Below are 16501 nucleotides of genomic sequence, written 5' to 3' on the forward strand. Positions count from 1 at the left end.
TCTTTCTACCCCTTCGACAAGAGTAGTTGTTGCAAATTTACCTCCGTTTATTACGGACGATCAAATCAGGAAAGAGCTGAGTCGTTTTGGTAAGTTTGCTAGCGGGTTTCGTGTACTGTCGGCAGGTTTTCAGGCAGCTGCTGTTAAGCACGTTGTTTCGTTCCGGAGGCAAGTGTTTATGTTCCTGAACAACAATGAGCAACAGCTAAATGTGCATTTTAAAGTGAGGCATGGGGAGGGGCTCTATGCAGGGTTTGCCAGCACAGACAGTCTACGGTGTTTTGAGTGTGGGGATTTGGGGCATAAGAGCTTTGCGTGCCCACATAAAGGCCGTAGACAAAGTGAGGGTACAAGCGCCGGTGGGGGAAATCGAGGTCAAAGTGCAGGGGGAAATGAGATGCAGACAGCAGAGGCTGGGCCTAGTCATACCAGGGATGGTGGGGTAGCTGAGGCTGGGTCTAGTAAGGCAAGAGATGGTGGGGTAGAGGAGGCTGGGTCTAGTCAGACTAGAGATGGTGGTGTAGTGGAGGCTGGGTCTAGTCAGGCTAGAGATGGTGGTGTAGCGGAGGCTGGGTCTAGTCAGGCTAGAGATGGTGGGGTAGTGGAGGCTAAGCCTAGTCAGGCTAGAGATGGTGGGGTAGCGGAGGCTGGGTCTAGTCAGACTAGAGATGGTGGGGTAGAGGAGGCTGGGTCTAGTCAGACTAGAGATGGTGGTGTAGTGGAGGCTGGGTCTAGTCAGGCTAGAGATGGTGGTGTAGCGGAGGCTGGGTCTAGTCAGGCTAGAGATGGTGGGGTAGTGGAGGCTAAGCCTAGTCAGGCTAGAGATGGTGGGGTAGCTGAGGCTGGGCTTAGCTATGATATGGAGGATGGTGTGAATGATGCTGGGCCTAGTCATGCTATGGAGGGTGGTGTAGAGGATGCTAGGTCTAGTCAGGTTATGCTAGTGGATGAGGAGAGTATAGTGGGGAAGTGTAAGAGACTAGGGGGGGAGGAGGAGGGTGCCAAGCGGAAAAGGAAAAAGGGTGTGGTTAAAGGCACAATGGAAATTTTGCCTGTTGCTGTGGGAGATGCCATGACCAGAGAGGAAGAGCAGGTGGTCAGGGTGGGAGATAGAGATGAGGAGGAAAGTGAGTCTGAGGAAGAGGATGAGGAGATATTTTTTTCAGACTCCTCTTCAATAGGCCCGGAGCTGACAGCCAGTCAAGCAGAGGGGTCTAAGTACACATTGAGAGAACTGACAAGGTTCCTGAATGAGACCAAGGGAAAAAAAGTTAATCTTGAGGCTTTTTTCCCTGATTCAAGAAAGTTTGTACGATCAGTACAACATGCTGTGAAAAATGAGGGGCATGGTGTCCTCTCACCCAGGAAACGGTTTAGGTTGAGGAAGTGGGTCACAACAGTGCGTAAGGGTTTACCTTCGGACACTGTTTAGATGTATACTTTCTTTCTGACACTGGGACTTTTGAGCTTTGCTATTGGTCTTTTTTCTCTGCTGGCTTTTCTCCCACTTCTTATGGAGACTCTACGGGTAGGCTCGCTCAATATAAATGGCGCCAGAGATGCGGGAAAGATGAGTGTGTTGGGTGAATATGTAAAACAAAAAAAAGTACAGGTGTTGTTTCTGCAGGAGACACATAGTGATGTGTTGAATGAAGTCGATTGGGGGCTCTGGTGGAAAGGGGCAAGTGTGTTGAGCCATGGGACAAATCTTAGTGCAGGAGTGGCAGTCCTTTTTGCACCGGGTCTGTCTGTAAAAATGTGCTCCTCAAAGGAGGTGTGTAGGGGTAGGCTCCTTGTTGTTAAAGCAGAAATTAACAACATGGGTTTTGTCTTTATAAATGTGTATGCGCCTAACACAGGGAGAGAAAGAGGGGTTCTATTTGGGAGTCTTAGACAGGAACTCTCACAGGTAGCGCCTGAGGAGACACTGGTGGTCGGAGGGGACTGGAACTGCACAATGGATTTTACAAAAGACAGAAATGGGGAAGAGCCTCATTCAGTGTCAGTGGGAGTGTTAAGGGACATTATTAATCAGTTCGACTTAGTGGATGTTTGGAGAACTAAACATCCGAACACAAGACAGTACACATGGGTGAAGGTTTTTGGGGCTAGGGTGAGTGCAGCCCGACTTGATCGGTTTTATATGTCTAGGAATCGGAGCAATAGGCTGTTGGGCGCTACCATTCTCCCGGTGGGGTTTTCCGATCATCACATAACCATGGCTCGGCTGTCTATTTCACCAGGGCCCCGGCAGGCATCCTATTGGAAATTCAATGTAAAGCTCTTACAAGATGCCACTTTTTGCGCAGGTTTCCAGACCTTCTGGGAAAGGTGGAGGCAGCAAATAGAGGAGTATGAGTCTCTGAGCCAATGGTGGGATGTGGGGAAAATCCAAATTCGGCTTTTCTGTCAACAATACACAGCTCTCTCATCCTCAGAGGCTAGGAGAGTATTGGGGGAACTAGAGCGGTGTATTAGTGAGATGGAGGTAGAGATGGTGGGGCAAGGCAATGTAGGCCTCCAGGCTAATTTAGCTGAATTACGCAGGGACCTGGGCAGTTTTTTCCAGGTTAAAGCAAAGGGAGCACTTGTAAGAGCTAGATTCTCCATGCTCAAGGAGATGGATGCTCCCAGCTCCTTCTTCTTTGGTTTGGAAAGACAGAGCAGTGAAGCCAAGGGTATGCATTGTCTACGGCTGTCTGATGGGCGGGTGACCTCTGTGGTGGGTGAGATGCGGGAGCGGACTGTGGAGTTTTATACTGAATTGTATAGGGCAGAAGAGTGTGATCCTTTGTGTGCTCAGGTCTTGTTCACAGAACTCCCTAAACTCTCTCTGGCACAGAGGGACGATTTGGACGTTCCTCTGTTGTCCCATGAACTGGCAGAGGCCGTAACCCAGATGTCCCCCGGTCGTGCACCGGGGGTCGATGGACTCCCAGTGGAGTTTTATAAAAAATTCTGGGGAATAATTGGACAGGACTTCTTTTGCGTGTTGCGTGAATGCATCGGGGTAGGAGAGTTGCCGATGAGCTGCCGTCGGGCGGCTCTGACTCTCCTGCCCAAAAAAGGGGACTTGTGTGAACTTAAGAACTGGAGGCCTGTGGCATTGCTCTGTGCGGACTACAAGATATTTGCCAAGGTCCTCTCTAACAGACTGAAGTCCCACTTGGACTCGATAGTACATAAGGACCAAACATATTGTGTACCGGGACGCTCAATCACGGACAACCTGTTCTTAATTAGGGACATGTTGGACTTGTCGAGAGGTTCTAATGTGAACTTTGGACTGGTCTCTTTAGATCAAGAGAAGGCTTTTGACAGAGTGGACCATGAATATCTGTTTAATGTGATGTCTGTGTTTGGGTTTGGGAGGAGTTTTTTGACCTGTGTGAAGCTGTTGTATGCTGGGGCATCATGTATGGTTAAGGTGGGAGGGGGGCTCAGTAGGCCAGTCTGGGTGAGACGGGGCATTAGACAAGGATGCCCTCTATCTGGGCAGTTATACACATTAGCCATTGAGCCTTTTTTAGGCCTGCTACGCAGGAGACTGCAGGGAGTGTGCTGGACAGGTATGGGTGTGGTGACAGGCATAGCAGTGTCAGCATATGCAGATGATGTCTCTGTGATGGTCAGGGATGGTCAAGATATGCAGGCACTGGAGACCAGTCTGAAGGTGTACGAGGGAGCTTCATCAGCTAAGGTAAACTGGGGCAAGAGCAAAGCTCTGTTATGTGGGGCATGGGGGGATAGGGCTCCTCCTCTGCTTCCAGGGGGTTTGCAGTGGGGTTGTGAAGGGCTTAAAGTGTTGGGGGTGTACCTGGGCTCGGAGAGGTGGGTCAGGAAGAACTGGGAGGGGCTGTCACAGGCAGTGGTGTCAAGACTGGCCAGGTGGAGGTGGCTCCTGTCCCAAGTGTCATATAGAGGGAGGGTGCTGATAATTAACAACCTGGTGGCATCCTCCCTGTGGCATAAACTGGCTGTCCTCAACCCCCCCGCCGGTCTGCTCGCAGACCTGCAACGCAAGCTGGTGGACTTCTTCTGGTCGGGCCATCACTGGCTGAGGGCGGCGGTGTTGTATATGACCGTCCACGAAGGAGGACAGGGCCTGGTGGAACTGGAGAGCAGGATGGCTGCTTTCCGGCTAAAGGCGGCACAGAGACTGCTGTACCATACTGATGTTGGCTGGAGGGAACCAGCATGCGCGCTGCTGAGGAGAGCTGGAGATTTAGGGTTGGACCGGCAGCTGTTCCTCATGAAGCTGGAGAGGCTGAGTACAGCAGGTCTCTCCGATTTTTACTCTGCGGTGCTGAGGGCCTGGCAGCTGCTAAGGCACACACGAGAAGGGGGTGTGGAGCCTGGGCTGTGGGTGTGGGAGGAGCCTATCTTCCACAACCCAGCCATCCCTTTGAGATCGGTCCAGTCGGCCACCCTGCAGAGGCAACTGATGGCAGGGGGTGTAAAAAGGCTGGGTGACTTGAGACTCCTGGGAGAGGAGGGGTGGAAAAGCCCGGAAGTCTTGGCACAGCAAACAGGAATAACGTCTCTTAGGCTGCTGGAGAGATTCCTGGAGGAGGTCCAGGAGGCACTGTCTGAGCCGGTAAGGGGGATGTTTGAGCAGCCAAAGGGAGAGGGGCCACCAATGTTTCCGCCACTGCAGGTGACGGCAGAGACTGGAGACTGGCAAGGGGGTCTGGAGGACTTGTTAGATTTTAACACTCCGAGCCTGGGGGAGTTTGAAGGGGTGGGAGGTAAAGCCCTCTACAACCTCTGTGTTAAGGTGAGGAACATTAGGAGCCTAACAGGAGTGAAGGCACATCAGTGGCAGGGGGTATGTGGGGTGGAGAGTATGGTGGGTTTTAGATGGAGGGGGCTCTACAAACCCCCAGTACCAAAGAGGTCAGGGGACCTCCAGTGGAGGGTTCTACATGGAGCCCTGGCCACTAACAGCTGGTTGGCACGGGTTGAACCGGGAGTCGGGCAGGAGTGTCATTTCTGTAAAATGAAAGAAACTGTGATTCATGTGTTTTCTGTGTGCACCAGATTAATGCCATTAATGTCTCTGTTGGAATGTCTGTGTGAGAGGTTGGGGGTGGTCTTTACTGTTGGGGTGTTCATAATGGGATACAGGTATTCAAGTAAGGAGAAGGAAAAATGTGTTTTGTTGAATTTTCTGTTTGCTCAGGCAAAGTTAGCTATTTGGCTAACAAGGAGGAACAGGGTCAAAGGTGGGGGGATAACAGACCCTTTATTATTGTTTAATGGGATGGTCTCTGCGCGCCTTAGGGTTGAGTTTGAGTTCTATAAAATGATAAAAAGTGTGGAGATGTTTCAGGAGATATGGTGTGTTGGGGGGGCTGTCTGTATAGCTGGGGAAGATGTTTTGGATATACGGTTGTAGGAGTGGGTATTGTCTTGAGTATTGTGATGTTGGCTTGTATCATGTGGTTGCTGGAAAGGCGAGTATGGTACATGTATGCATTACAGGATGTATTTTTGGTTTTATTTTTAAGGGGGAGGTTGGGTGGTGAGTTTTAAATGAAATGAGAATGTTTCAGTAAAGAAAGACAAAAAGTCAAGTCTCTCTCTCTCTCTCTCTCTCTCTCTCTCTCTCTCTCTCTCTCTCTCTCTCTCTCTCTCTCTCTCTCTCTCTCTCTCTCTCTCTCTCTCTCTCGAGGTATAGCTCCTCTCAGAGTATATTATGTCTCTCCATCAATATAATACAATGCAATTCAATGCAATTGAACTTTATTGGTATGATAGGTCAGTATCGTACAAAGCTGGAACATAGGCAACGTTATGGAGAGATATGGCCGTGAGTGCTCTGCTCTCTTTCTCTCTCTGGCTCTCTGTCTGATCTAGCACTAAGGAAGTCTGATGCTAGCATGTTTGATGCAACTCTCTAGGCAGCTCAGCCAACCATGCACCAGAGCTCTCAGGTAACAGCCAAACCACCACCTAGATGGGCAGCACACTGCAGCACACCAATGGCTAATAGCCCGCCTGCCTCACTGATGCTGCTGGAGAAACAAAGCAACAATTACGAAAAGAGAGAGGGAACATAGAGGAGACAGAATGTTAGATTTAGGCGAGAGAATGATAGGGGAAAGAGGAGGAAAGAGGAAGTAGACTAAGAACATAAGGCTTCAAAGGATGGCGCTGGGTAATTGGGTTGAGAAACAGTTAGCTTGGGCTCCTTCTTCCTGCTATCATAGAAGCCCAGGGCAGTTTGAGAGAACAAGACGAAACCATTAGACCCTCCTTCAATTACAAACTATCCCTCTCTCTGTGTCTCTATGTCTCTCTGTCTCTCTGTCTATTGCTCTCTCTCTCAGTTTTTTTCTTCTCTCATTCTTATCCCTAGGAAGACAAAAGAAACACTGCACTTTTTGGATACTTTAAAAAGTAATCTTATCTTCCTCCTTTCCCTGAAGTTACAGTATCACTGATCAAATGTGAAACCAAGGGTTCCATTGACTAGCTTCAACCACCCAGTCATGTTAGATAAGATTAGTGTTTAGCTTTCAATCACCCAGTCATGTTAGATAAGATTAGTGACTAACTTCAACCACCCAGCTTTAACTTCCTGACTGATGTCTTGAGATGTTGCTTCAGTACATCCACATAATTTTCCAACCTCATGATGCCATCTATTTTGTGAAGTGCACCAGTCCCTTCTGCAGCAATGCACCCCCATATCATGATGCTGCCACCCCTGTGCTTCACGGTTGGGATTGTGTTCTTCGGCTTGCAAGCCTCCCCCTTTTTCCTCCAAAGATAACGATGGTCATTATGGCCAAACAGTTCTATTTTTGTTTCATCAGACCAGAGGACATTTCTCCAAAAAGTACGATCTTTGTCCCCATGTGCAGTTGCAAACCATAGTCTGGCTTTTTTTGGGCGGTTTTGGAGCAGTGGCTTCTTCCGTGCTGAGCGGCCTTTCAGGTTATGTCGATATAGGACTCGTTTTACTGTGGATGTAGATACTTTTGTACCTGTTTCCTCCAGCATCTTCACAAGGTCCTTTGCTGTTGTTCTGGGATTGATTTGCACGTTTCGCACCAAAGTATGTTCATCTCTAGGAGACAGAAACACGTCTCCTTCCTGAGCGGTATGATGGCTGTGTGGTCCCATGGTGTTTATACTTGCGTACTATTGTTTGTACAGATGAACGTGGTATCTTCAGGCGTTTGGAAATTGCTCCCAAGAATGAACCAGACTTGTGGAGGTCTACATTTTTTTTCTGAGATCTTGGCTGATTTCTTTTGGTTTTCCCATGATGTCAAGAAAAGAGGCACTGAGTTTGAAGGTAAGCCTTGAAATACATCCACAGGTTCAACTCCAATTGACTCAAATTATGTCAATTAGCCTATCAGAAGCTTCTAAAGCCATGACATCATTTTCTGGAAGTTTCCAAGCTGTTTAAAGGCACAGTCAACTTAGTGTATGTAAACTTCTGACCCACTGGAATTGTGATACAGTGAATTATAAGTGAAATAATCTGTCTGTAAACAATTGTTGGAAAAATTACTTGTGTCATGCACAAAGTAGATGTCCTAACCGACTTGACAAAACTATAGTTTGTTAACAAGAAATTTGTGGAGTGGTTGAAAAACAAGTCTTAATGACTCCAACCTAAGTGTATGTAATGATGATATAGAACAGAACAGTGTGTCTTCTTAAGCCATGATGTGTCAAATCACTCGTATCCTCATTTTCTCAATCTCTGAAAGGTGTGTGTGTGTGTTTAGCTAACACGCCAATGTCATATCTCTGAGAATTAGGGTTGCTATGTGTCAATATACCCAATGTTCTCATAAGTCAACTTTCTCTGAAGGGGGTTGTGTCAAGTTAATCCAATCATGTCCTCACCTCCCTCTAAATGGGGCTGCTATGTGGTTAACACACCACTGTGTTATCATGTGGTCTTCATGTCTCATCTGCCGTAGAAGCAGCATGCATTAGAGAGCATATTAGTGGCCCTCTGAGAGATCACTAAGAGGCGGATTCATCTCGAAACCACACAAGCACACGCACACACACACACACACACACACACACACACACACACACACACACACACACACACACACACACACACACACACACACACACACACACACACACACACACACACACGCACACAAACACACACACACACAGCTCCGCATCAAATGTGATAGATTAAGGAACATTAACTTTGCTGTGGGACTGCTGTGTGAACAGTGCTGCTACACACAGCGACAAAGACACAAACGTGGCCCTCACACCAATCGCCCCCTCAAACCACAACAGTGTATGGAGTGGCCCAAAGAGCAAAGGGTGGGGATCTTTAGTAGCACGGTGGAGGTAACCCCCCACTCCTACCTCCTGCCTCTCCAGCTAACACACACACACTAAACAGACACATCATTACTTCAATGTGAAATATCTAATCAACCATTCCAGGAACAGAGGACATCCAGCAAACAAATGTGGTCATTTAGCTTCCAAATCCAATCTGCTTGCTTAGCACCACTCTCATTTACATCATTAGATGGTCATTTGAGGTCCAGCCTTTAAACTTACAATCTCTCCTTATTTGGTTCAATTTGCATATGTTTCAAGCAAAGCTAAAGCAATAGCTCTTCAGGACACACAATTATGAGTATGGATTTGTGGATTACTATGACTGCTCACTATCACATCATTATCGGTTAATAAAGGGCTAGAGGAGGATTACTGAGTGGCCACATCACATGCATGGCCAGCCTCCTCCGCCCATCCCTCGCTCAAAGGACAGAGGGATGAGACAGCAATGATCGTTTACATGTCAAGGCCCTCTATTGAAATCAAGCGAAAGAGCAAAACGATGGAGAAGAGTAAAGGACAGAACGATGTAGCGGACAAAAAAAAGGCGTAGAGCAAAGAAGAACAGGATGAAAAACGTCAGTGTTCCCATGAAACAACTCCGGTTAAATAAGCTATAAATAGAATGAAAGTTGTTTAGCCATATCGAAGGAGATTCATAACTCTCCGCAATATGCTTGTTATTACTCCTATCTCTATATGTGTGTGCTCTGTCTTGTAGCTGCAGTTCTATTATTAGTTGATTACATTTGCTTGTCCCTTGAGGTATCTTCCCCTATGCAAAGGAAGAGCGAAGGTAAAGAACATCATATACAACACCATTATATGACATGGAGGAAATATTACAGCAGTAAACAGGAAAACACAGCAGTCCATTCAATATCTCACTGGAGCCACACAATATCAGTCACTTTAATAGCAATGGGGACCTAGGGGCATCGAGTATAAGATTTATTAAAAGCAAGTCTATTTTCATTAATATTTAAGCTCAACAAGGAGCCTGTTTTTTTCCAACAACCTCCTCCTCGTCTCCTTCCTGGCTGAGGTAATGAAAAATGGAACAGTGACGAAAAAATATCACCCCAGCAGTCTGTGTCCCTGTATTAGGGGGCCTTACAAAGTCATATTTTATAACGGGAACTTTATATGACAGCCCATCTCCGGGGGTCAAGGTTCATGTTCCAAGACATTATCAATCCCAGCGGAAGGTCAGAGGGAGAATGTCAGTGATGTGATTATGGGGCTAACTGGCTAGCTGTGTGACGTCCCCGGGCAAAGTCGATGTGACCGCTGCAGCATTGTGTGTGTGTGTGTGTGTGTGTGTGTGTGTGTGTGTGTGTGTGTGTGTGTGTGTGTGTGTGTGTGTGTGTGTGTCCATGTGTGCTTGCACATTCATGTGTGTGTCTCACAGAGAGATAGACATCTTGTGTATGTATTTGTGTGTCTGCCTCATAGGTGGCCTCAGTGTTAAACAGAGGGCCGGGCAGACTGTAAGGAACACACAGCCTACAACACTGCCTAGCAGCAATGTGTGTTTGTGTGTACAGGCCATTGATATTCCCCTCCACAGATACATAACACAATGACACCAGCCAGAATGAAGGAAAGAGGGAGAAAGAGAGAGAAGGGAGTGTCCATTGATATTGATCGAGGAGGACAGAGGACAGGGCGAGACAGAGGGAGATGAAGGGAGGAGTTTTGGGAGAAAAGGGGAGAGGGGGCGAGGAGAAGAGAGGGGGAGGTAAGATTGATGGATAACGATGCAGATGTAATAATGTCCCACACAACAGACCTAATTTCCTTTACACCCCATCTGGGTGTGTATCTCCTCTCTTTCAGAGCTCTCTCTCTATCTCTTGCTATCTCATGCTGTGCCCACTTATGTGTGTCTGTTTCTGTACTTATCTGTACCCATCTTGAAAGTTGGTAAGTATGGATTGTGAGTGTGTTTTTCTGAGTGTGTTTTTCTGTGTATGTGTAGATATACATATACAGTACCAGTCAAAAGGTTGGACACACCTACTCATTCAAGGGTTCCTTATTTTTTCTATTTTCTACAATGTAGAATAAAAGTGAAGACATCAAAACTATGAAATAACACATATGGAATCATGTGGTAACCAAAAAAGTGTTAAACAAATCAAAATAGATTTTAGATTCTTCAAAGTAGCCACCCTTTGCTTTGATGACAGCTTTGCACACTCTTGGCATTCTCTCAACCAGTTTCACCTGGAATGCTTTTTCAACAGTTTTAAAGGGTGGCTACTTTGAAGAATCTCAAATATAAAATATATCACTGACTTTTTTGGGTTCTACATAATTCAATGTGTGTTATTTCATAGTTTTGATGTCATAACTATTATTCTACAAGACAGAAAATAGTAAAACTAAATAAAAATCCTTGAATGATTAGGTGTGTCCAAACCTTTGACATACATTACCTGTCAAAGGTTTAGACACACCTACTAATTTAAGGATTTTAATTTATTTTTACTATTTTCTACATTGTAGATTAATAGTGTGTGATATATATATATATATATATATATATATACAAGGGGTGGTGGTCTGTGTATATATATATATATATACTGTATATTCCTGCTTCCCTCCGGTCAATAGATAAACTTGTAAACTCCCCATCACCCTCTCCTCATTGCAACACACGACAAACGTGTTGACAGACGTTCCTCATGACTTCCTAGTGACACCATTAGCTATTCCTGTGCTAATAGGTCAATACGCTGCAGCACTGTTGACAGAAGATGTGTGATCACTGGTTGCTAATGCACACAATGTACACACACACACGCACATACACACACACACACCAGCCAGCGAGATCTTAACAAGGCAAAAAAAATAACCTTTTCTCCCTAGTGTGTTCCTTGTTTTTTCCCTCTCTCTTTGCTCTGTTCTCTCTTTCTCCATGATCTCTCTGTTCTCTCTTTCACTTGTCCTGATCTCTGGCTTTACACAGAGCTGTGATGGCTTTACACATCCATAAAGCTGTGAGCTGATGACGATCCTCTTTGAGAGATGAGCAGATGCAGATGAATTCCCAGATAACAGTACAGAGAAAGAGAAGGCCATACCATGTCACAAACTGATTTTTCTATCTTAAATACTCTGAGAATAATGTTTGTATTTTAGCAAACCTATTCTGACACAGAAAGAAAGAAGGAAAGAAAGAAAGAACAAAGACAAAATAAAAGTAGATAATAAAATGCGGGTCATCCAAACCTGATGCCCTGAACTGATAATCCAAGAGCCTGAGTTCGTTGCCTTCTCTCAGCTCATCTTTCTTTCTTTCGTTCTTTCGCTTCTTTGGTAAGGCAAATAACACCACTCCCTATCTTCCTACAACAAAAAACACCAGCAATAAAAACTATCAAAAACAACCCCCACGCATTCAACATTAGGCTAGCTCATAAATACACTGAAGTATTTCCCTCTATTTATTAAAAGCTACAGACATCTATAAAGTGTGTGGGTGGGTGTGAAAATGGAGATTGATATCCTTATAGACTTCACCTGTAGTGAGAGATCCCCAGTTATAGTCCAATAAACAGAGACAGGCACTCCTCCTTCACATCCCTGGTAAAGTGGCCCACTCTCCTCTCAGTCAAACGGCCAGCGGTGTGTGTGTTGACGGTGTGTGTGTCAGGGTGTGTGTGTGTGTGGGTGTGTGTGTGTGTTCCACGGCTGTGTGTGTCCGTCAGTGTGAATTAGAGGAGTGCAGGAACTACGCTTCTGTTTCCGAGCTGAACGGAGAGAAGGAGAGAGAGAGCAAGAGGGAGAGAGAGAATGCCCTGTGGGATTTGTAGGGAGACTCCCATCCAGCAGCGCAACCACAACAAGAGATAGAGAGAAAGAGGGAGGAGGGGGAGGAGCTAAAGAAAGAGAAAGAGAGGACTGGGGAGAAGAAGAAGTGTGTGTGTGTGTGTGTGTGTGTGGTGTGTGTGTGTGTGTGTGTGTGTGTGTGTGTGTGTGTGTGTGTGTGTGTGTGTGTGTGTGTGTGTTTATGTGTGTACACCCATTAGAGCCCCCCCCCCAGCCCATCCCTGGTCAAGACTTCAAGGCGCTGTGTACAGTTGCCATGTCCCAGGGGACACACAGAGCCATTAGCATTCATCACTTTACCGCCCCCGACTTTTCTAACACACACATGCACATACAGTAGCTTTGATTTTACTTAACCATGAAAGACAAAAAAACACAATACACAGGCGTTAGGCAGATGTACACACACACAGTGATCACCTCTTTCAGACATGGACATGGGAATAAGAATATATACCAGGGCTAAGGGAGAGAGAGAAGCAGAGGAAACCTCTCTCTATCTCTCTCTCTCATTTCTGTTATTTATTGGCATGGGAAACATGTTTACACTGCTAAATCAAGTGGAATAGATAATAAACATAAGTGAAATAAACTAATCAAAATAAACAGTAAACATTATACATTAAACATTATACTCACAAAAGTTTCAAAAGAATAGACACATTTCAAATGTTATATTACTGGCTATGTATAGTGATGTAAAATGTGCAAATAGTTCAAGTACAAAATGGTAAATAAATGTACAGATAAATATAGTTTATGATTACAATAGTGTTCGTGCTTCACTGGTTGCCCTTTTCTTGTTGCAACAAGTCACACATATTGTTGCTGTGATGACACACTGGTATTTCACCTAATAGATATGGGAGTTTATCTAAATTGGATTTGTTTTGGAATTCTTTATGGGTCTGTGTAATCTGAGGGAAATATGTGTCTCTAGTATGATCACTCATTTGGCAGCTCTCTCTGTAGGTGCTAGCTTTTTTATAGAAGGTTAGAAAATCACTTCCTTTTCGGTGGTTTAGAATTTAGCGGCTCCTTTCTGGATTTTGATCATTAGTAGGTATCGTCCTAATTCTGCTCTGCATGCATTATTTGGTGTTTTACATTGTACAGAAGTTTGCCTGCAAAGTCTCCCTTTGGTGATTGTCCCATTTTGCGAATTCTTCTTTAGTGAACGGACCCCAGATCTCACAACCATAGAATGACGGCGGAGGAGATGGCTGCCGTTTTATGCTCTCCTAACCAATTGTGCTATTTTGTGTGGTTTTTTTCGCTTTATTTGTAGCTTATTTTGTACTGCCACCGTCTCTTATGACCGAAAAGAGCTTCTAGATATCAGGACAGCGATTACTCACCTCGTACTTCACGAAGATTTTTCAATAACGAGTCAGACGCGAAGGATTTACTTCAGATGCCCGAAAAGGCCCAAATCCCCATCATTGGCAGGAGAAAGAGACGGAGATATCGAGGACGTAGATCGGGGTGCCTTGTAAGGATCCGACGGCGAGTGGGAAATCTGCCTATACCATCAGTCCTATTAGCCAACGTACAATCATTGGATAACAAAATAGACGAGCTACAATCACATCGGGACATACAGCTGGCGGGGTTTATGCTGCATCGGCAAGATAGAACAGCCGCCTCTGGTTAGACAAGGGGTGGTGGTCTGTGTATATTTGTAAAAATCAGCTGGTGCATGAAATCTAATATTAAGGAAGATTCAAGGTTTTGCTCGCCTGAGGTAGAGTATCTCATGATAAGCTGTAGACCACACTATTTACCAAGAGAGTTTTCATCTATATTTTTCGTTGCTGTCAATTTACCACCACAAACTGATGCTGGCACTTAAACCGCACTCAATGATCTGTATAAGGTCATAAGCAAACAGGAAACACTCATCCTGAGGCGGCACTCCTAGTAGCCGGGGACCTTAATGCAGGGAAACTTAAATCAGTTTTACCTCATTTCTATCAGCATGTTAAATATGCAACCAGAGGGGGAAAAAACTCTAGACCACTTTTACTACACACACAGAGAGGCGTACAAAGTTCTCCCTCTCCCTCCATTTGGCAAATCTGACCATAATTCTATCCTCCTGATTCCTGCTTACAAGCAAAAACTAAAGCAGGAAGCACCAGTGTCTCGGTCCATAAAGAAGTGTTCAGATAATGCAGATGCTAAGCTACAGGACTGTTTTGCTAGCACAGACTGGAATATGTTCCGGGATTCTTCCGATGGCATTGAGGAGTACACCACATCAAATCAAATTGCATTTGTCACATGAGCCGAATACAACCGGTGTAGACCTTACAGTGAAATGCTTACTTACAAGCCCTTAACCAACAATGCAGTTCAATAAATAGTTAAGAAAATATTTACTAAATGAACTAAAGTAAAAATGTAAATAAAAAGTAACAATAAAATAACAATACCGAAGCTATATACATGGGGTACCAGTACAGAGTCAATGTGCGGGGGTACAGGTCAGTCGAGGTAATTTGTATATGTACTGTAGGTAGGGGTAAAGTGACTATGCATACATAATAAACAGGGAGTAGCAGCAGTGTAATAACAAAGGAGGGGGGGTGTGGGGGTCAATGTAAATAGTCCACATGGCCATTTGATTCATTGTTCAGCAGTCTTATGGCTTGTGGGTAGAAGCTGTTAAGGAGCCTTTTGGTCCTAGACTGGGTGATCCTGTACCGGTTGCCATGCGGTAGCAGAGAGAACAGTCTATGACTTGGGTGGCTGGAGTCTTTGACATGTTTGGGGGCCTTCCTCTGACACCACCTAGTATATTGGTCCTGGATGGCAGGAAGCTTTGCCCCAGTGATGTACTGGGCCGTACGCACTATCCTCTGGAGCGCCTTACGGTCAGATGCCATACCAGGCGGTGATGCAACCGTTCAGGATGCTGTCAATGTTGCAGCTGTAGACCCCCAGTCTGAGGTCCTGAGGGCTTTGGAGCAGGTTTTCATCGAGGATCTCTCTGTACTTTTCTCCGTTCATCTTTTCCTCGATCCTGACTAATCTCCCAGTCCCTGCAGCTGAAAAACATCCCCACAGCATGATTCTTTTCAGCACCATGCTCCATCTTAGGGATGGTGCCAGATTTCCTCCTGACGTGACGCTTGGCATTCATGCCAAAGAGTTCTATCTTGGTTTCATCAGACTGGAGAATGTTGTTTTTCATGGTCTGAGAGTCCTTTAGGTGCCTTTTTAGCAAACTCCAAGCGGGTTGTCATGTGCCTTTTGCTGAGGAGTGGGTTCTGCCGGGACACTCTACCATGAAGGCCTGATTGGTGGAGTGCTGCAGAGATGGTTGTCCTTGTGGAAGGTTCACCCATCTCCACAGAGGAACTCTGGAGCTCTGTCAGAGTGACCATTGGGTTCTTGTTCACTTCCCTGACCAAGGCCCTTCTCCCCGATTGCTCCGTTTGGCCAGGCGGCCAGCTCTAGGGGGGGTCTTGTTGGTTCCAAACTTCTTCCATTTAAGAATGATGGAGGCCACTGTGTTCTTGGGGACCTTCAATGCTGCAGAAATGTTTTGGTAACCTTCCCCAGATCTGTGCCTCGACACAATCCTGTCTCGGAGCTCTACGGACAATTCCTTCGACCTCATTGCGTGTTTTTTGCTCTGACATGCACTGTCAAGTATGGGACCTTATATAGACAGGTGCCTTTCCAAATCATGTCCAATCAATTGAATTTACCACAGGTGGACTCCAATCAAGTTGTAGAAACATCTCAAGGATGATCAATGGAAACAGGATGCACCTGACCTCAATTTCGAGTGTCTGAATGCTTATGTAAATAAGGTATATCTGTTTTGCCCAAAAAAGTGCTGAATAAAATAAAAACCTGTTTTCACTTTGTCATTATGGGGTATTGTGTGTAGACTGATGAGAATTGTTTCATTTAATCAATTTTAGAATAAGGCTGTAATGTAACAGAATGTGAAAAAAGTCAAGGGGCCTGAATACTTTCCAAATGCATTGTACCTAATTGTTATTGGATCCCTTGGCAGCAGCTAATGGGGACCAGGCATAAAATATAAAACATGTTTAAAAAATATAATTGGAGAATTCAGTGGGTTCTGGTAGTCTTTAATTGCTGATTCTATGATATGTAATTGATCATGTATATGTTTTTGTGTTTTTTTTCCTTGTTATAGGGCCATTTTGGATAGATAGTTATTTGTGTTTATTGTTTGTTTAGTGTGTTCCAATTTTCCCAGAAGTGGTTAGATTCTATGGATTCTTCAATTACATTGAGCTGGTTTCTGTTAATTCTCTCTCTCTCTCTCTCT

The 16501-nt window shown here is 45.2% G+C and overlaps 1 protein-coding gene across 6 annotated transcripts in view; it reads right to left on the bottom strand.

Moving 5' to 3' along the window:
* The window catches only part of LOC106565973 (regulator of G-protein signaling 3), a 200272-nt gene that overhangs the window by 63647 nt on the left and 120124 nt on the right, over nucleotides 1–16501 (bottom strand). Inside the window, exon 1 of one of the 6 annotated variants that reach the window (XM_014133760.3) lies at nucleotides 11881–12080. The exons of the other annotated variants lie outside the window; for them this stretch is intronic. The gene's annotated coding sequence lies outside the window, so the exon portion shown is untranslated. Of the gene's footprint in view, nucleotides 1–11880; nucleotides 12081–16501 lie in introns of those variants that run through there. 6 annotated transcript variants of the gene reach the window in all.

Source organism: Salmo salar, chromosome 01 (genome assembly GCF_965601325.2).
Source record: "Salmo salar chromosome 01, fSalSal1, whole genome shotgun sequence".
Classification (NCBI taxonomy): Eukaryota; Metazoa; Chordata; class Actinopteri; order Salmoniformes; family Salmonidae; genus Salmo; species Salmo salar.